Here is a 22969-nt window from a genome sequence, read left to right as displayed (position 1 = left end):
GTGTTCCTCAAGTTGAACCTTTCACCGATGCCTACAAGAGCATTGAGCTTGCTTACAAGCTGCTGGTAACGCTACCTGTGTTACAAGCGGCAATTGAACGTTCTTTCTCTGCCTTGAAGAGACTCAAAAACCGTTTGAAGAAGTACAATGACACAAGAACAACTTGAGGCGTTCATATTGATGTCTGAGGACAAAAGGATCTTGGCCAAACTTGACACTAAAACTATCATTGATGGTGTGGCTGCCAGAAGCAGCGAACTGCGTAGGCTTCTACTCCCGTAGACATGACATGTGCTCCTGTTATTGAAAATATATATTTTAGTGGATTTTATTTAGCTTTTTTTCAAAGAAATTTCAAGCATATTGTCACAAAATGCTTGAAAACTAAGTAAAATCCAGTCCAAACATATATTTTAGCCTATTTTTGTTTACGTTTTTAACTTTCCTCAGTTTAATCAAGCGTTGCTTCTGGAAATTATTTGTGGGTCTTATTGTAACCTAAAAAATTGATAAATATTGCACCATTTTGCATCTAGGCATTCCTTAACTTAAAAAAAATCTCAACGGGGAGGGGATACCCGCTCCCCCTAGACCCCTCCCCCAGGACGTCGATCACTAGTAAGTAACATATCAATGAATAATGGGCCGGTCTAGGTGAAAAAATGCCCGGGCCGTTTTTAAGACCCAGTCTACCCCAGCTTACGGCAAATGCTAGTCGTCTGTCGGACAACCTAAGCAGTGTTTTAGGTTGTCCGACGTGAGTTTTGTTCGTCAAAGACCACCCGGAAAGGTAATATAAAAAATAAAAACACATGATGTTATCCAATAAGCCGAGAATGATCACATCATCAAGTCAACACTGTACAGTATCCGGAGCCTTTACAAAACTATCGTTACAATATCGGCTTAATCACATAATTATGAGTTGTGCACATCAGGGCAGATCCATTCCTTTATACGGGGGTTATCGCTACAACTTCGAATTTCCAATCAACTTTCGATATTCCTGAAATGGTGCGAAGTCATAAACACTATGCATCTCACATAAACTTAGATAATAAGAAACAGCTTTATGAAATATTACAATGTCTAAAATGTAGTTTAAGATGTCATGGTAGAAATAATAAAAATATAGAAAAATATTATTAATATTTAACGTGGGGTACAATATGTGGAAAAAGGTCAGTTAAAAAAGTTATTGACAGTCTACCAAGAAAAATCTTACTTCTCCGATTTAGTCTGACCCTAGGTATCATTTTATCCAGTTTTACACCTCCTCTCCTGAAAACATTTCTTAAGAGGGAGAGGGGCCGGGGAGGGTGGGGGGTTGTCATTCGTCCATTTAAATTCTTGTCCAAGAATTCTGCTTTTAACTCAACTGGATTTCAAAATGTACTCATATTTTCCGTATGAGCCTATTGGGCTAATGGAAGAGTCCAATGTTGTTGTTTTTTGGGCGCTTGTGATACTTGTGCACGCAGCTGCACCGTGATATCCATTGTATGCAAATCAGCGAATGTTTTATAACTTAGTACAGCTTAAGGTTTCATACTTTTGATTCGTTGCAATCGTTTCAACACCAAAAGCAAGCATTCTTGCAACTGCTTAATTAGAAGAAGATTTCTTCCGAAAAATCTACAGCAAAACTGTAAGTATTATCTCATGGAATTGTTTTTGGGTGTTTCTTCGATACATTTTTCACTACTACCGTGTTGCGTCAAATAAGGGTCACGTTTAAGGAAGTCAACGTATATTCTTGCAGACAAACTCACACATATAGGAGCCATTCTGTTTTCTCATTGTGGTCTATACACGAGTAACCATTCCCGTTTTCATCCTGGTTAATATATAGTAGCTAATAGTATGTATCCATCTGCACCATTAGATGTAATTATGATGTAAAGATTGCGGTAGGCGGTGCAAAGTTACTGTATGTGAGTGAACCATTTGCCAATGGGCTTACTGAGACCCTATACACACAGAAAACAACATGTAAAATAATGTTATGTTAATCACGGGTTGTAAAAAATTCATGGCATTTTGTAAATATTACACAACATTCAGTAAAAGTATACGTATGCATACGATAGAGGATTGCCGAAAACTATAGTAAAAGTCAACTTAGTCAGTTTACATGATTACAAGTAACTTTGCCAAAGCGTTAATCAACGGATGCAGAGTTAGATAATGCAACCTAACTTGTACCAGTTTATCAAGTGAAGTCATTTATCGTTACTAAATATACTAGTAATCCACGGCCATACACGCGCAGGCCACATTCACTTCGCGACCACTCGAGCTTCAATGGCATGGAAAATCACGTTGAAGAGCTGGGGCCTGGAAGAGTTGATTGAAATTCGAAGGTAAGTTTAGTTATTTTGTAAGTAAACGTGACAATACTGAGAAATGCTTCTAGGCTCACGACTAAATTAAATAGAAGACTGCTTTTGATTCGCTTGCGTTACGTAGACCTAACGTTAAATGTATACATTAAGTTATAATAGACTAGCTGCTGTTTGTCATGGTCAACTCATACTTGTCAGAGAATCACGGACGAACGGCTGATTTATACTGTTACTTAGTGTATTCTATTCGAAAGTTTAGTTACGCCTAGTCCTATAACTTAGTGTATCCTTCTAGTTCTTTTACATAATAGGGCTTATACTTAGGCTATACTAGGCAGTACATTTGAAAACGGCCTTACGCATTGGCCTATCGTAACGCTGATACATTTTTTTTATAGAGTAAACGTATTCATGTGATGCAATTTATAATTACTGGTTTGCCAATTTAGCAGGTAGCAAGTAGGCCAAGGCTGATGTGGATTGGTGATACTAATAGACCTAACTAAGACTATAATTTGGAAGTGATCTAGCTCTTATCATAGCAGTGTATGCAATTGCAGACACTTGGAGTGAGCAAAATAACATAAAACAAGATGACAACTTAATTCCTTGACTTTTAGTTAATTGCCAATAGACAGGAGAGATGCCATTTTGGGACCTAATTTGCATATTGTCATACAGCATGAGCTCAAATTGAATAAAAGTCATGTGACATGAAAACCTCAACTTCTCACCTGTCCATTGATATATAGTTTCCTGTACAAAATATTCTAAATTATTCGACTATTCTAAATTACTTTAAAAGAGACCCCCCCCCCCCCCGGAGACTGCATTATTATCTCATGAGTTTACAAGGAGTTAAAAAATCTGAAAGTTTACCACTTTGAAAATCGAAGCAAGCCAGATATATGTAAATGTGAGTGCCACCATGCCTACCTGTACTTTAGGGCTAACTTTAACTTAAGCTGTGGCTGTATGCAGTTGGTAGACTAGATGTCTCGTTTTTCTTTGATAGCTTAAATAATTCGTTTAGTTGGTATAACACTACTCTCTGTGAATATCAAGGAAACTTATGTACATATAATATATTCAACAATAACCATAGTGTAAAAACAGGGTGATGCTTATTTTAAACTTGATTTTTCAGATGGGAAAACAATGTTGCAATCCATTTGTTACCACATTTGTTTCCTGAGATACGCAAAGGAGCAAACTATCTGTAAAGGAATCACGTGCAGCTTTCGTAGACTTCCATTGTGTAAGTTTGCATGTCCTTCTGCCCACCAAATTTGTAATTATGTCAGTTTGTGTTTGGAATGCAATGCATAAATTTGATGCAGATATTTTATCTTAATGAATGAAGAATATTTATCAACTACTCAATTCCTGGTAGAGAGTAAATTTCTCAGAGGTAATGATTTTTAAGATGAATGTTTTTAATCGTCAGGAGAAATTATATGGTTCAAGAACATGGTTTTCAATCCCTCCAACACTTGGGCTTTCTTTGTTTTGTTTTTGCCAAAAGACAATCTATGCAATGGTGATGTCCTGTGTGTGAGATGTCTGCTTGTATACATGATATCTCAAGAATCCTAGACTAATTTGAGTTGATACATGGCAGAATGGTGTTCCCTGTTGTTTTCAGTGAAGATATCTTGTATAGGAATGAGAGGGGGCAGGGGTGGGGGGCTGAAAAACTTTAGAAGGCAATTTTCAAGTAGCTATACATGACATTTACTTAATATTTGGTGTGGAGCGTTGGTCCATCATCACTATGTTTTCATTGCCATTTTGGGCTTGCTAATTAAATATTGATGATTGGCTGGCAGTATTGAGTATGAGTATTTTTCCGAAATTAGCATGAAAACACCAAATCTATTAATTTTTGAGTTGATAGAAGGCATAATTATAACCATTAAGACCAAAGGATGGTCCCTGTTGTTTTTGGTGCAGATATCATGCATAGTAATCAGTGGACAGGGCTTAATGTACCACAGGTCTTTTTTAATATTATGACAGACACTACAAATAGAACATCTTGAGAGTATATCTGTTGAAGGTCCTTGCTTGATAATTAATTTTTTTACCACTTGAATCACTAAACGATTGTTATTTTCGGATGCAGATGTCACGTTTTTGTGAGTGATACATGCCAATAAATGCCTAGGAACTATTTAGGTTTTTACACAGCCTTATTATGATGGGAATGTATTTATCGTTTTTTTTTTGGTGTTTTTTTTTTTTTGTTACTTAGGAAAGCACCAACTTGCAGTTGTATTTGCAAAATATTTCAGAAAGCCTCAGCATATGTGTTATTTCTTGGAGAAAGCAAAATAAACCCTCAGCAGTTATTTGTGATCATCGAGAGACATGCCCTCAGAGAACATTTATGTAGGTCATTGATGTGTGCTTCAAATCATTATATATGTTTAATCTGGAATACCAAAAGGCATGTCTTGATGACTGGGAATTTGCCATAAAGTTGTTTTTTAGTTGCATGAACTGGTCGTGGGGAGTGCAACCAGATTCGAGATTTTCGTGCTTACCGTGCCAACAACAAAGACAAGGTAACTGCAGTATAGCAGTAGTCATAGTCAGCATTACACATGTTTTCACATCTCAAAGTTCACTTTGATGTGTATCTTCCAGTTTCTGTTAAACAGTTTATATCCTTTCATTTCACCACTACTTGTTTTGATTGGTTTGCATGCTAATTCAAATTAAACTAGTAATGAACAAATCACTGTGTATCTAAAGTTGTTGCTTGTTTTAAATTGACATCAGGAAGAGTTGTTTCTTTGTCATTACATTTTCAGACCCGTCACATCGGGTGACTTGAGGGATTGTTGTTATAGTAAGAGTGTTTAGATTCGTTGTGCTTAATACTCAGCAGTACAATCATAGATCCAATCAACGTGATGTTTGTGTGTTTAACATTGTGAATGTAGAATTTATTACACAAACAGTAACATGAAACTGATATAGTGTCATAGCAATCAGTGTCCCAAGAATGATAATGGTCAGTTTATTGCAAATATGTTTCATGTCACAAAGTTCACTATTGTTCCATTTTCTTTCAAGAAGATTTCACGGTTCACATCATTCTTCATTCTTTATTTGATACTGGTTGATTGTTGACTCTTAATTGAAATTAAACTATTATCTGCAGCAGATTATGGAAATACTGCTTATGTATGGGTGACTAGAGGAAAAATTTTATCTTTGTCATTGTCTTCATGGCCGACAGTTGATTATGATTTAATTTTAGCTTTAAAATAATATTTTACTATAAACGTTGAAGAGGTGGGGTATTAATATGAAAAGTGAAGGCAAAATAATTTCAGTGTTAACTGGCTACCACCAAATATTCAAGATCCTTCCTCTTACTTGAGGATGTATAAGTATTGATCCATTGTGCTTAATAGTATTACAACATAATCCTACAGTGCTCACTTATCTTTGTCAAATTTTACAATCAGACAGTTGATTATGTTAATTTTGGTGAGCTCTCAAATATCTACCGACATGTCGAGGGAGTCGGTTGAAAATTCCTCAGTCGATCAATTGCTTTTTCTGCATGCATCTCAGAAACTAAAAATAAATCATTTAAATTTTCGTAAACATGCACCTTTAAGAGATAGTACCTCTTGTTCAGGTTTTTGTTATTACCTTTTGTTTATGTTTATGTTTTTGTTATTTTTTTATTATTGGTAAATGTGGGATTTACATTGCTGAAAGATTTCAACCGTTTGAAAGTTTGCTATCAATGTCGTTACAACCGCCTTATGTAGCTGATGCAAGCTGTCATCCATAACTGGACACAAAAGTTAAAATATCATGGCCATGATTCACTTATCATGCATCATTGTAGATGTACGGGATACCCTCTTAATTGTTGAAATAAAAGGTTGAATTCATCAAATGTTCTGAATTATTTGTGTTGTCCTTCCTTTTTGTTGTCTCTTAAATGTGCCTTTCTGTTGTGATCGATTTAATAAAAAAAAGGTGCATCAATCTACTTTTAATTATTAACCAAAACATGTGTAAAACGCTTACTGAACGGGTGCTATGTAGAAATCGCTGGCAAATATTTCATAAGAATTTTATTTATATATTATTAATTTTATTTTCATAATAATAATAATTTTAGTTGCGTTACATGCTAATCATGTAAAACTTTACAAACCAGCAGTTAGGTAAATTTTACTTAAATGTTTTAGTGTTCTTATTTGACATGAAAATCAAGTAAATTTTACTTAAGTGTATTGTCTCCTTTCAGAAGAGACTATAGCGCTACCATCCCGCTCTCTCCTTTAGAGGCTTCTCGGTATATGTCCTTCGACTTACATATATCCACTGTACGGAAAGAGTGGAAAGTTAATCCACATTGACGACTTACACACGTGGCAAGACGTAAACAAAAGCTGCATATAACCGTTTTGGCACGATAATCTTGTTAGAAACCTAAAAACAAATAATAATTAAAATGTGACACGCTTTATCTGTCAATGAATCTAGGCTAGAATTAGTGGTACAGAATGTATAAAATGTATAAAAGGATTGTCTGGTATCCTTAAGAAGTTACCTTAAAGAAAGATAAATCATTTTCCAAATATGTTGTCAAAGTATGAGAACGCTAATGTTGCGTTTGACAGAGAAACGATTTTTTACTCGTTAAGGATTGACATTTCAAATATGATTTCAACAGTAACGAACTTGACGTCATCTTCGCAAATGCAAATTGCGACATAACCCACGCTCCGTACAGTACCTACAGTAATCACAACAAAAACCGCGTTTGTATACAGATTAATTTCTTCCTTAATTTTCTGTGACATTTCTTATAAATTAGAAATGTTTTAAAAAATTCCTTATGCCGCCATATCTGTAGTAGATCGGTGGTTTCGTGGTCTTTGTGTAAAACAAGATAAGTTTGAACAGCAGACTCTTCGTTGTTAACATTGTGATGTTCAGCTCCATTGCGAGTAATGTTCGCATGTAGGTTACTCTAACGTTTACAATCGGACAGTTCTGAGAAGCCTAAGCTTCTCGGTACTACATTCTGCTCTGACATCGATTCCGCTAATTTTCATCTTTCGGTGTTCCAAATACTTTACAAGTTTCCATTTACTGTAAATTTGATCGTTTTTTTTTATTTCAGCGACTTCAAAGAACGGTTTATGAACTGTAGTTTGAGTGAGAGACTGTATGATGTGCAACGCTATGTACGTATACCAACTGGGCATGGTAGGCTGTCTACGTTCGCGATATGTACGTTATATATAACAGGCAATCACCTGTGCGTGTACACACGAGAGTGTATTTGCTGCGGAAATAGGATTGCTAACTTCAAGTCGCTCGTTTTGCCTATTTGACCGCACGCAAGATTTTGTGTCCCAGCACGGTAAAGGCCATCATTTGCATACCTCGCTTCTCATTGGCTGGGTCTTGCACATTTGATGCTGAATTGGGAAGTTCTTGCTTACGCTTTGCGTGTGTGTTTGTACATTAACATAGACGTGTACGCAGTGGATCGTGATACGCATACACGTACTGTGTGAACTGGCGACTGTCTTGAATCAACTTGGTTAAAAAATGTGTTTATATGTTGCTTTTGCGCGGACTTGTTTGTGGTACATTTACATCCATAAGTTCGTAAAACATGAGACTGCGACCATGGACTGTGAGTGTACACGTCTCATTGTAGATGACTGTCCTTCTTTGAAGGTAAGTATTACTTAGGTTGATGATCCAAAACTTAAAAGCCAATAAATCGAATAAGTTAGTTTTGACAAGGGTGAAGCTTCGAAGTGATGGTGGAACTTGCTGTACAGAGTACTGCGATGGCAATGTACGCAGATAAGTACCAGGCGTTTGCTAGCTTGCTTCGATACTGCTTAAAAACATCGGACAGTTTGACCGTTTCTGGTTGACTATTTACTTGAGATGCTTTTAAACTTTATACTGATAGACTTAGTTTTGAGCATAGACATTGACCCTGATTTTCAAAATTATGACCCTTTGAACGGTTTATTATGACCCTTTGGCACGGTTTTCAGATAATATAATACGAAAGATATAGGCCTAGTATTTAGTCAAGCATGTTAGTAGTACCACTGTTACTGTGGATTATAGTTATTGAACACAGAAATTGTCTTACGTTTATATTATATGGTGATTTTTGTATCATCTTCCAACTGTTTCGGTTTGATTTAACTTCTTTAAATTTACAGCAACAGAGTCGTGCGATACATAACCACGGACCCTCTGCACATATGGCAAGCCGTTTTAACATTTACCTCGCAATTTGACTTAAGTCGAATACATTTCACTTAAGTGGAATTCAATTTCACTTAAGTAGTATACCATTCCACTTAACTCAACTCAACTATCCTCTTCGTGCCTTGTGGCACATAAGGCCATCACGCTCTGTTTCCACTTGTCCCTGGCTCGTGCACTTTCCCTTGCCTCATTCCAAGTCTTCCACCCGCCTTGCTTTCTTTCTCTTTCTACTGTCCTCCTCCACGTTGTTTTTGGTCTGCCAACTTTCCGCTTCCCTTCTGGCCGCCATGTCAGGGCAATCGTACAATGGTGATCATTTGGTTTCCTTAAAACATGACCAATCCAATTCCATCTTCTTCTTTTGACTTCTTGACTTATTCTTGCAGTTTGGGTGTATTTATTGAGCTCATCCATTGAAATGATATTGGGCCAGAATATTTGTAGTGCCTTCTTCAAACACTGGTATTGGAAGGAATCCAGTCTATTTTCATCACTTTTGTTCATTTTCCACGTTTCGCAACCATAAAGAAGTACTGGTCTTACCAAAGTTTTGTATAGCTTGATTTTTGGTTTTTCTTCCGTACTGTTTGGATCTCCATATCTTGTTCAGTTTAGTAAATGCAACTCTTGCCTTGTTTATTCTGCTATTCATTTCCCTCTCTCCACCTCCATCTTTGCTTACTATTGCACCTAAGTATGCAAATTCATTCACATCATCTAAGTCATCCTCTTCTATTTTGACTGCATCCCTCTTCTTGTTATTCATTCTCATGATCTTTGTCTTCTTTTTGTTTACTTTAAGTCCAACTCTACTCGCAAGACCAGTTAAACTGTTTGTTTTCTTTTGCATTTGAGAATGGCTGGAAGATAGGAGCGCGATGTCATCTGCAAAATCTAGATCTTCAAGCTTAGACATCATCTGCCACCTGATCCCTGTGTTGTTGTCTTTGGTAGTCTCTCTCATCATCCAGTCAATCACAAGAAGAAACAAAAATCCGGACATTACGCATCTTTGCTTTACCCCCGTCTTTACTTGGAACCACTCTGTTACTTCGCCGTCATCTAACACTGCACACACACTGTCTGAATACATTAGTTTGACTATGTTGATGATTTTCCCTGGTATGCCGTAATGCCTCATGATCTCCCACAAACTGTCCCGGTGAATCGAATCAAAAGCCTTTTCAAAGTCGATGAAATTTATGTATAATGAAGATTGCCACTCAATGGATTGTTCAATAATATTTCTCAGTATGAAGATCTGTTCAGTTGTGCTCTTTCCTTGACGAAATCCTGCTTGTTCTGGTCTAAGTTTCTTGTTAATGCCTATTTTAATCCTGTCAATAACAATTCTTCCCAGTATCTTGCTTGCAATAGGCAGCAATGTTATCCCTCGCCAGTTTCCGCACTCAGTTAAGTCTCCTTTCTTCGGTAATTTCACGATTAGACCTTTCTTCCAGTCTTTTGGTATTTTTTCTTGATCCCAGATATCACATATAATGCTGTGTAACTTGTCGGCTGTTGTATCTATGTCTGCTTTTAACAATTCAGGTGTTAACATATCCACTCCTCCTGCCTTTCCATTTTTCAACTTTTTAATTGCATTCTTTACTTCTGCTTTAGACACTGGTGTGGTGTCAATGGTTTCTAATTCTGGTATATCAACACTTATCTTTACCACTGGGTTTGTCGGGATATCTCTGTTCAGAATTTCCTCAAAATGTGCTTTCCACCTTGTCCTTTTTCCCTCCTCGTCTGTAATGATATTGCCTTGCTTATCTTTTACTCCTGTTGCATGACGCGGTTTCTCATTGCAAATAGTTTTTGTTAATTCATATAGAGTTTTCATTTGACCATTTTCAGCTGCTCGTTGTGCATCACCTGCCAAACTATCCACCCACTTTCTCTTATCTGATCTTATGCTTGATTTGACTTCTTTATCTTTAGCCTTGTATTCTGATTGGAGTTGCTGTTTAATTCTGATGGATTTCGCATTTTCAATTTTCATTTTAATATGTTTTCTCTCTTCTACTTTCTTCCATGATTCGACACCTATCCATGGCTTCTGATTCCTCTTTCTGGTTCCAAGAACTTCTTTAGCTGACTGGTTAAATGCATTATTGAAATTGTCCCATTTTGCTTCAATGTCTACATCGTCTGATACTGCTTCAAGCACAGCAAATTTGTTCTTGAGTTCCACTGAAAATTGGTTCTTAATTGCTGGATTCTGCAATTTGCTCACATCGTATTTCATTCTTGGATTGGCTTTCTTGTCTTGTTTCTTGAGTTTAAGCTTTATTTGCGTTCTTACAAGCTGGTGGTCACTTGCAACATCAGCACCTCTCATTACCCTTGTGTCCCTGACTGAAGACCTGTACTTCTTGTTGATCAGAACATGGTCAATTAGGTTGTTTGTCCTTTTATCAGGAGATGTCCAGGTGTTCTTGTGTATTTCCTTGTGTGGGAACAATGTGCCAGTTATTACAAAGTTATTCAATCCGCAAAAGTCAACTAGTCTTTCTCCATTATTGTTGATGACTCCAATCCCATGTTTCCCCATAACTGTTTCCTTGTCTTTATTGTCAGCTCCAACTTTCGCATTCATGTCTCCGGTTATAATCACCATGTCGTGTTGATTTACATCTTCTACAACTGTTTGAAGTTGTTCATAAAAACTGTCCTTTGCTTCATCTGTTGCATCCAGAGTTGGTGCATACACATGGATTATTGTCGCTTTTATGTAATTGGAATAAAATCTTGCTGTGATGATTCTGTCATTCACCGGTCTCCATTCTATGAGTGCCCTTTCAGCATGCTTTGACAACATGATTGCCACTCCACTCCGATGTACACCATCTTCTCTACCGGAGTAAACTACTGTTTCCCCTGTACTTAATTTCAATTTACCAAATCCTGTCCATTCCACTTAAGCTTAATTGTATTTTACTTAAGCTGAATTCATCAACTTGTCACTGCATTTTACCTTAGCTAAATTCTATTTCACTTATGTGGAATTGCATTCCACTTAAGTGGAATTGTATTTCACTTAAGTGGAAATGCATTTCACTTAAGTGGAATTGTATTCTACTTAAGTGGAATACAATTCCACTTAAGTGGAATGTCCTGTCTATTTCACTCAAGTGGAATACAATTCCACTTAAGGGTAAATGCATTCCACTTAAGTGAAATGTGATTGGATAGTCTATTTCACTTAAGTGTAATGTGATTGGCTAGTCTATTCCAGAATGTGATTGGCTAGTACATTCAACGCCAAACTTTGCCCATGCCTTTGCGCGCCATTATAAACAACTTGCCGCGATACGTGTGCGTACGTACGTGGTGTCGATATGTGCACAATGAATATCGGCTGTCCATCGGGATCCAGCTAGCACTTAACATCCGTGCATGGTGTGTACGTACGTACCTGACCTGGTACTTGGCGAATACCAAAAATAAAGCCATGGCAAATACATTACAAGTGGTTGGAGCTACAGCCGAAAACGCATTGACAAGGGCAAGAGAACATATTACTTTTTTGGGGGTTTTGGATGGAATCTTTTATTTCGTCAAAAGTTTCACTATCTAAAAAGTTACGAATTCTGGCTATGTTACTTAAACAAGATGTAAGTCGCCTCTGTTGTGCATCATACTGATTGTTCCCCTGTGCTAGTGAGGAAACAACACTTCGAATTGTGTCTCTAACAACAACAGCTATTTGATCGCATTCCAGCAATGTTGGATGTGAATGATTAGCCATAGCCATGATGTACACGTGCTACGAGGATCCACTACATCATCATATGTGATGAGCAATTGAATGCGTTACGACCAACATTACCCTAAATTGTATTTATATATAAGCCACATATCAACATTTCCACTTAAGTGGAATTGTATTTTACTTAAGCAGAATAGAATTCAACTTAAGTGAAATTGACGCCCAAAAGATACTATTACACTTAAGTGAAATTGTTTTCCACTTATATGAAATTGTATTCCACTTAAGTGGAATACAATTCCACTTAAGTGGAATACAATTCCACTTAAGTGGAATTGTATTCCATTTAAGTGAAGTAGATGGGCTATTAAGCTTAAGTGAAATGTTATTCCACTTAAGTGGAAATGTATTCCACTTAAGTGAAATGCATTCCACTTAAGTGGAGTGCATTTCCACTTAAGTGAAATACAATTCCACTTAAGTGGAATGCATTTCCACTTAAGTAAAATAGAAATGTCCATTTCCACTTAAGTGAAATTGAATTCCACTTAAGTGGAATACAATTTACTTTAATGGAATAACATTTCACTTAAGTAGAATGTATTCCACTTAAGTGAAATGTTTTCGACTAAAGTCCAATTGCGAGGTAAATGTTAAAACGGCTTGCCATATGCACCGACAAATAAAAAAAACTCTACTCAAACGCGTACCATTGTACTTCTGCTGCTAGAATGTTTTCGTTTTTGTTCTGAGTGTAGCAAAGTGGCCTTGTGAAATGTGGTATGTGATGAGCGATTCAGTGCACGACTGCTAGTTGATATTGTAATGAATCTTATGTATAAGGACCCCAGCCAATGGGATCGAGATATGCTAATCTTGTCCTTTACCTCGCTGGGAAAAGTCGCTCGTTTTGCTTATTTGCCCGCACTACTGCTTTTGGTGAACAACTGGTGAAAATGAAAAACCAGATTTCTACAAGAAGAAAACGTCGAATGGGGACAATTTTCACAAGGTTAGAAAGAGAAGAACGAGAACTACAATTAACAATGTATCAAAATCTTCCACCAGACAATTCCTTTAACTCAGTCTACCTCGAATAGGATATTGAAGGTCATGCAGTTGCACAACAAATAGGCGCTTTACAATGATGCAAAGAAAGGTATCTAAAAAAACCGTCGTTGCTAGAGTTCAACACCGTAGCAACGGAGGTTGGTTGATTCGGTCAAAGGCTGACCGCAAGTTAGATGAAAGATGCAGAAGTGTTTTTAGCAGCACAACGTTATTACTATGCAGTCAGTACCCAGCGGTGCGAAAAGAGCTTTCTTTTCTTGTAGAATATGCATAACGTTACATTAACCAATTTATATGTCTGGTAACTGGTGAATTTGATGAAGGAGATGCGTTTATTCCAATCGTTATTTACAACAGACACATAAAAGGGGTGGAAAGGGAATTTCGGCCGTATTTTCCGAACGTTACTTAACAACTTTTGAACTGTTTGATTTTTTTTCAAGTGGCATGTAAATGTATAATCGCTGAAAAACCCCTTTACCACAAATCATTATTCATTTCGCTTCAAATCATCATAAAACGAAGTCAAGTGCACGGCAAATGTATTCCCACATGAATTCAGGTTACGAATACATGGTACTAGTAAAGTGGTGACTGTCCCGTTCCACCTTGGTATGTATTGCGCGAAATACTATAACTATATGCGTGATAAAACTAATTGAATTGAATTGCTTGCATCGAATGTTTAGTGGAACTATTCATGGCAGGGAAATGATTTTTCTGTGTGGGTTGGGGCATAAGGACGCATACGGTTGAAATACTCACTACCAATACCAGTGGCGTATCCAGGATTTTCTGACCCGGGGGGCGCGAATTACTATCTAAGCGGAGCGCCACCATCGGTTGGCGCGCAGCGTAGAAGAAAATTTCTGGTTTTGATACCCCCAGAGCACCGGAAATGGCACTTCTCGAGCTTGAAACTGACCAACCAGATGTACACTTTTGCCTGAGAACCAAGTATTTCCAAATGTTTTTTTTCCATCTATAACCTTTTTGAAGATTGTCATCAGTCACACATCATGTTCGACCTCATCACATCTCCTGCGGATCATTGCTTTTGTAGGTGGTTCTAAGTCGCGGCCCACTATACCCGTCAGCTCCATTTTTCAAGGTTTTAAGCCCATTATTTGTTCAGAATTTGAAAATTCACTTCAAAACATACCCATAATGCAATGTTGCACAAAATTTCATCTATGGACAATCAATACAGATAAACCTCCTTCAACCCCAAACAGACTAGTCAAATTTGCACGAGTAGAGGGAAGTATGATGAAGAATGTTGGTCAGGGAATTTTCGAAAATTCCGACACAGTTAATTTATTAGTGTACAAATAATAAAACCTCTTTAAGGAAATAGATATTTTCGAAACCGAACACTACACACATCGACAGTTTTGAACATGGGCGCAGATCAGTTTTAGATAATGGTGGAAACGCGAGTCTGCGCTCTGACACTATCTAAGCGGAGCGCGACCATGGGTTCGCGCGTAGCGTACGATTTTTTGGGGTCAAATATAGCCTCCCAGATCGCCGGAAATAACACTTCCCAGACCTAATGATGCTCCCAAACCTCCTTAAGTTTGAGATTTCATGGTTTAGAAATTTAGTTTGTGGAAATACATGCATGGGCGTCTGCAGAAAAAAAATCAGGGGAAAAATAATCCAAGTAGACTTTTGTATACGATGGGTCTGGCGTCCTCTCCCAGAAAACAATTATAGACTGCCGCAAATGCGATTTCCGTCCTATATTTAACAACTGTGGATAAATATAATAAAATGAGAACTGTTGCATGTGATTTGCACAATGCTGGATCAAACTTCGCCAAAGTTCAATACAGGGGAACTTGAAATGAAGCTATTGTTCAAGACAAATTGGTGGGACACGGTATATCATGTCCCCACTACTGGAAAGGTTAGAGGGGACGCGTCCCGCTGTCCCCACCAGGATCTGCGCCCATGGTTTGGAGGCTGTTCATTCTGGAACGCCATTTTCATGCTCACTGATATGGAGTGATATCTGCTGTTCGCTTTACAAATTCGAATAATTCGAATATTGTTAGATGCATGTCCATTCAGTACAGTGTCCTTGGGATTTCTTGGGATTTTACGGGGCCTGATCTTAGGAAATCTTATATATATATATATAACTAGGCTATAGCTGGTCTCAAAGGTCAGATGTTTTCGTGTGAAGCGCTCAAATGGCAATGAATCTTGGAGAGCGTGGGGGCCCTTTCATATGCAAAATCGGAATCGTGCGGGGACCTAACCTAACGTGTCAGATCGTGGGAGCCAAACGCGGCGACCGCAGCAGATCGTAACAGAGCGTGAATAAATTACTCACGCTTCTCAGAGCATCTTGACGAATCGTAGTAGAGCGTGTTCCTCACGTAGTGGATCGTAGTGAAACTTGAGGATATCGTGTTTCAAAATCCAGCAAGATCCCCTGCGATAGTGCACCAAGGTCTGTTTCGCTCTGTTACGCTCAGTTCAGCTGTACTACGATTCCCACGTTCTTTCACACGCTTTCACGGTTTGGTCTCAGATCGGGACAATCGTGGGGAAATTTTTGACTGTCAAAAATTTTGTCACGTTCATGACGATCATGACGATTCAACCAAGTTCCCTCAAGACCACCACGATTCTGTCACACGACCTCCCACGCTCCTCACGATTCTCTCAAATTGTGGGAATCGTGGACAACGTGGCCTAGTGTAAATGCTGCATTACCAATTGTAAATCTGAAATGTAGCAAAAATCACCCTAGAGCGGGCCCCTGGACCCCGTGAGATGCGAGAGCTTCGCTCGCTACGCTTCGCAAATTTATTTAACCAGCACTCACAATCTCCTAGCTATAACCCTATATATATATATATATATATATAAATATATATATATATATTTATATATATATATATATATATCTATATTTTATATATATATATATTTTATATATATATATATATATATTAACAATACAAGGTCAAGTATACTTAAGGGAAAGTTCATGCACTTTGTGTAAGCCGCGGTATGCATCTATTTCGTTGCATATAGTTCTATAACGATTCATGAAGCTGTAGGCCTGCCTGTACTAAATGTCAACTTTTATCATCAACCCCTCTGTGACCACATGTACTTTGTATACATATCGCAGGTCCGGATATTTCCCAGGTAAAGCCTAAACTCGAGACCATTTGAACCGACGTATTTCCTGAATTCGTTAGAAATTTCTTGTTAAGTTTGTGGTTTGCGATCTACAGACCATGAACTTTAAGATCCTGGGAATTCCAAGGCATACATTTTTCCTCCCGATAGTTTCCTGTATTACTCATTTCTTAAAGAGCTCAAGTTGAAATTTTACTAATCCGAGGTGGGTTATTACACTTTTTACGAGGAGCCGTACAGCTTCCTTGTTTTGGTATGTATTTAAGCCATTTTGTTATTAAATAATTTTTAAACTTTTCTCAAGTGTAATTTATACATATAATTACGCCTACAGTGGAATTTCGACCTTCCTTACCGGGTTCAAACCTCTGGATATACAATCAACGTCCATAGCCTAGTGGTTAGGGTGTCCGCATATAAAGCGGGAGGCCCGGGTTCGAATCCCGGTGGAGGCTGGAAGTTTTTAAATGTTCTGGATTTTCCAACTCACTGCAATTTCAATTATATATATATATATATATATATATATATATATATATATATATAAATTGATAGATATAGATATATAGATATAGATATAGATATCATCATCATCATCATCATCATCATCATCATCATCATCATCATCATCATCATCATCATCATCATCATCATCATCATCATCATCATCATCATCATCATCATCATCATCATCATCATCATCATCATCATCATCATCATCATCATCATCATCATCATTATAGAAGTTAAATCATGAATAAACATATTATATATATATATATATATATATATATATATATATATATATATATATATATATATATATATATATATATAATTCCTTTACAATTACGACGGAATCGGATTAAAATAATCCGACGCGGATTAAAATAATCCGAATTTCTAAAACTTCTGCTGAATTCAGCAGAAATCAGTATGTCGCTTTGCCTTTACAACCATGCCGACATCTTCTCTATAAAATAGTTTCAATTCCTGCCACTCCTTGTTTCTTTCGGTGATCATGCACTGAAGAAGAGCTAGTTTTGCTCGAAAGCTCTGCAAAAACCAAACATTGGCTGTTTTACTTCCAAACTTCCAATCACTTGCCTAATTCAATTATTGTATCTCACTCGAGATCCAGCCTTTCTATATATATATATATATATATATATATATATATATATATATATATATATATATATATATATATATATATATATATATATATATATATATATATATATATATATATATATATATATATTATAAATATACATTAGTGAGAGAGGAAATATGGAAACTTCAAAATGGGGTTGTCGGTGTAATGGGTAGGGTGAGGCGCACGCCCCTTCCGAAATCATCGATCCGTTACTGGCTACCATGTGTATATGTCACGGATTCTTTTCAAGAGAGCAGTCGACAACGGTGTAAAGACGGACAGAGAGAGTATATGAGTTTCACAAGTTCAATATAATTGTTAGCAACAACAATAAAATTAATATTGGTTACATAGAACAAAATAAATCATCATTTTCTATATATATATATATATCCTTTTAAACTTCCACTTCTATACTTCATATGGCTTTCTTTCTTATGGTCCTAGTTTTGTTCGTTGAGGGTTCTGTCAACGTTTATGGTTACTACACAAATGAATGTTCTTTCTTTCTATATACGAGCTTCGGCCTTTTCCTTTTCGTAGTTTCACGTTCTCTTTCTTTCCTCGTTCAAGCTTTAATTTAGTTTCTTCCCTGCCTCTTTTGCCATCTATAAAAGTACAATAAACACCGAATTTAATTCGTAAAGTAATGAGTCCATGTTATCTCAATGAAGGTGGAAATTGGTTTCTTTTGAACTAAAATTCTGAGCTAACATGTTATAATTAAACAAGAGCAACTTACGGTTTTGCTTTCGGTTCAAGACCGAGATTGAAAAGAGAAAGAGCACGTGGCTTTACTGTTCTATTTATACCCGATGCCGACGGAATTCCGATACTCGTTAACAAAAAGCTGATTACGTAATGCTTAAGGATACACAAAACCATGGCTAAATAATTAGCATCCAATTAAATAAACACGTAAAGCAATCAATAAAATACTTGAGGGGGTTATCCCCGGACGGGTTGTGACATTTCACTCCCCTCCTCTTGAAGAAAATGTTTCATTTTCTTAATACTTTTAAACATTTACAACACAACTCTTTTCTTAACATTCTTAAACATTTGTAACTTTTTTCCTTTATATTCTTAGAATTTTTAACACAATTATTTCCTTAGTAAACATACTTTTACAATACACTGTTCAACACTTTAATTACCTTACACTCCTTTAAGTTCATACAATGACTCAATTACGAGATCAAACGACTTAAACAAACTGCACCAACATTTGATGAACCCTTAATTGCTTCAATTCTCAATTTACAGGGTTGAATACTTAGAGACCATCTCATAATACGGGGATTTGCTAATCTAGCCTTTTGAAGAAATGCTAGAGGCTTATGGTCTGTTTGTACGGTAAATTCCCTACCGTAGAGGTACCGTTGGAATTTGTTAATCCCCCAAACTAAAGCAAGGCATTCCTTCTCCATGACAGATTAAGCCTTCTCTCATTGTAACAGTTTCCTACTTGCGTAAGCCACAGGAAATAACTCGTTATCATGCTCTTGTAAGAGTATGGCTCCTAATCCTAAATCTGATGCATCTGTTCTAAGAATAAATTGTTTTGAAAGATCAGGTAGGTGCAAAATCGGAGAGCTGGCGAGCTTATTTCTCAAAGACGTTAAAGCTAATTCTTGACTGTCTCCCCAAACCAGTTTGTTAGGTTCCCTATTTTTAGTTTTGTCAGTGAGAGGGGATGCTATCGCAGCATAATTAGGTATAAAACCCCTATAATATCCAGTCAGACCCAAGAATGATCGGAGTTGTTTCTTGGTCTGTGGTCTTGGTGCAGCCTTAATCTTTTCAACTTTATCCAATTGGGGTTCTAATTTTCCTTTTCCTACAACATGACCTAAAAATTCTACCCTTTGCTTTGCAATACAGCAATTGCTAGGCTTTGCTGTCAAATTTGCTTCTCTGAGTCTCTTAAATACTGCACTAAGTACGTTTAAGTGTTGTTCCCAAGTTGGAGTATGGACAAGAATATCATCCAAATAGCAGTCTACATGACGTAATCCTTTGAGCAAAATTCTCATCATACGGTTAAAGGTTGCCGGGGCGTTAACAAGCCCGAAGGGCATAACCTTAAATTGGAATAACCCGGAAGGCGTGGCAAACGCTGTTAAATGTTTACAGTTTTCTTCGACTGCAACTTGCCAGTATCCCTTACTAAGATCTAGCTTCGAAAAGAAGTGATCTTGCGCAAGATGGGTTACTATTGCATCCATACTTGGCAAAGGTTCAGCATCAAATACTGTTAGTTTATTCAGCTGTCGATAATCTATACAGAAACGGTTACCCCCGTCTTTTTTCTTAACAATAACTATCGGTGCACTGTATGGTGAATCGGATCGTTCAATTATTTTCATTTGTAACATCTTATCAATCTCTTCCTGAACAACTTCCTTCATAGCATGTGGAATAGGGTACTGTTTTACTCTTAAAGGTTCATCAGAAGTAAGTTTAATACTATGTGCTACAAATTGGATGTGACCTGGACGGTCAGTTAACACATCCTTGAAATTATACAAAATTCTCTTAACTTTCTCAGTTTGCGCCCATGTTAAGTTTTGATTGACCTCTACATTCTGATACGTTTCCTCTACCTCGGTTGGTGTCAATTCTAGGTAACCTACATCTTTACTCTCCATATTTTGGTTAATATGTCCTTCCTGAGTTTCAGGATCTAATTGTGCATCGTGTTCTACAATTACAGCACTGCACACCACATCTACCAAACCACCGACATCAATTCCCTTACACCATGGGGTCATACTTTTGTCCTCTGCTTCTCGATCAATGTACCTTTTTAACAGATTTGCATGAAACATTTTGATTTTACCATTAACATCGATACTATAGTCTAATGAACCAGACTTTTGAACTACTTTGTAGGGCCCTCGCCACTGTGACACTAATTTGTTGGTATCACTGGGGAGTAGGAGAAGCACAGAGTTCCCGACATTAAATGATCTATGTTTTGTCTTCCTGTCATAGTTACGTTTATACCTAGTCGACGCTTTGGCTAACTCCTGACTAGCCATTTTACATGTTTGCTGAAGGCGTTCTTTCAACTCAACAACATACTCATACGTTCCTCGAACAGTGGGATCGTCTACCTCGTCAGCCCATAATTCTCTGAGTATTGTCATTGGTCCCGAATTTTACGACCGTACAATAGTTCGAATGGGGCAAAGCCCGTACTTTCTTGAGGGGTTTCTCTATATGCGAATAGGAGGGGGTCTATGTATCTGTCCCAGTAACGTGGGCGTTCGGTACACATACTCCTTAACATGAGTTTTAGGGTGCCATTTAACCGTTCTACCAACCCATTGCAGGCAGGATGGTAGGGGGTAGTCGTAAGTTGACGCACAGATAAAAGTCGACCGACTTCCCTCATCAAGTCGGACGTGAACTGGGTGCCCTGATCAGTTAAAACTTCTCTCGGAACACCTACCCTAGAGAACACAGTTATTAGAGCTTCGGCAACTCTGGTTGTCTCGATACTGGGAAGGGCTACTGCCTCAGGATAACGTGTAGCATAGTCTACAATTGTAAGTATGTATCGGTTATTCCGATCAGTTTTGGGCTGGATTGGTCCGACTATATCTATAGCGACTCTCTGAAAGGGGGTCTCGACTAAAGGCATGGTACCCAGGGGTAATTTACCGACACGACCCTTAGGTACAGTTCGTTGACATACTTCACAACTTCTGCAGAATCTAGTTATATCTGCTTGGCAACCTGGCCAATAAAAATCAGATAATATCTTATGTTTAGTCTTCCTAGCACCCTGATGTCCTCCGAGTATCGACTCATGGGCCATCTTCATGACAAAATGCCTGTATGCTTTGGGAACTACAAGTTGTAAAGTAATATCCTCAACTTCGCCATTAATCACTTTAAAGTTGCGATACAAAAATTCATTTCGCCACACATAACTATGAGTACGCCCAAACCTATTGAGGGGTGCCTCCTCATGTGAATCCGCTAATCTTCTACATTTCGACAAAGTTACGTCACCCATTTGAGCTTTCTTAAAATCCCCCGTTTTAACTGTTGGTAATGCCTTTGGAACATTAAGTTTTGGTAACGGTTTACCAATGGCAGCTTTCTGAGCCCTAGTTTGAACTGCTCCAACTTTCTCTCTAGATTTCCCATCCGTTGTTTTTGACCAACTAGGGTCTGGATCACCAGGTCCCCTAACACCATCTATATTTCCTAGGAGAATATCATACAATGGATTACGGAAACAAGAAGCTTCTACGATTCCCGAAAAGAATGGTGTATCAATCCGTAGTCTTGCTACGGGGATTGTTCTTATAGTACCGTCTGCTAATGCCCATGGTTTCAGCTGCCCAGTAAATTGTTCGGGTAAAACCAATTCTCGACGTATAATCACACCATCACAACCACTATCCATAAGCACTCTTACTACTCTTCCATTTACACGACCTTGTTCTACAGGAGCTTTCCGACAAAACTTTACATCACATGCCGCACTCATCAAAGGCAACGTATTTCCACACTTGAGGGTTACTTTTCCTTCATTTACGCAACAACTACCTAACTGACTATTTGGTGTAGACACCATCATACATGCAACTGTACCAATATGATTAGCAGGTTCATATTCCAGTTCATGATTTGCCCATGTTCTTTCATGAGACACATGAGGAACATCTTTTCTTTTCTCACCCGGAGGCGCGCCCCCAACGCCCCACCCCCTGGATACGCGCCTGTAAATGTTACAGTGGTAAAATGGTTAAATTAGGGTAAACCATGGTAAAGTTACCACAGTAGCCCTATATAGAATACAATTATGGCACATACTTATTTTACTTTACAAAAACTGCATGTACTGTAAACTGTTTAACCTTTATATTGTTGTCATTCATGTTTTGACTGCAGCATATATAGACCAAATATGGTGCATATCAAATAGTATGATATATGCATATGCCATACAGTATGTGTTGCTTTGTTGAACGTTTCTTTTAGCCCAATGATGATAAGATCCACCAATGGGTTAAATTTAAGGTATAATTTGTGGTGTACTGATTATAATTAAGACAATTAGGGAAAACTGTTGTGCAAATTTGGGTAAAACCATGGTACAATAAAGGGTAAAACTTTGGTACAGTTACATGGTAAAATTGTGGTTAATTAGGGTAAAACTGTGGTAATGCCATAGTACACATAGGGTAAATTTGAGATAAACCCATGGTGAAG

General features: G+C 37.6%; 1 protein-coding gene across 2 annotated transcripts in view; it reads left to right on the top strand.

Moving 5' to 3' along the window:
• Positions 1-1506: 1506 nt before the first annotated feature.
• Positions 1507-22969, top strand: part of LOC139981300 (uncharacterized) — a 35444-nt gene continuing 13981 nt past the window's right edge. The window contains exons 1-2 of one of the 2 annotated variants that reach the window (XM_071993565.1): positions 1526-1648; positions 7507-7570. The gene's annotated coding sequence lies outside the window, so the exon portion shown is untranslated. Of the gene's footprint in view, positions 1649-7506; positions 7571-22969 lie in introns of both variants that reach the window. The other variant, XM_071993564.1, reaches the window with a different exon arrangement.

This window comes from Apostichopus japonicus, chromosome 15, assembly GCF_037975245.1.
Source record: "Apostichopus japonicus isolate 1M-3 chromosome 15, ASM3797524v1, whole genome shotgun sequence".
NCBI classification, from domain to species: domain Eukaryota; kingdom Metazoa; phylum Echinodermata; class Holothuroidea; order Aspidochirotida; family Stichopodidae; genus Apostichopus; species Apostichopus japonicus.
Note: the sequence above shows the minus strand (reverse complement) of the source record. Positions and strands in the feature narration are given on the sequence as shown.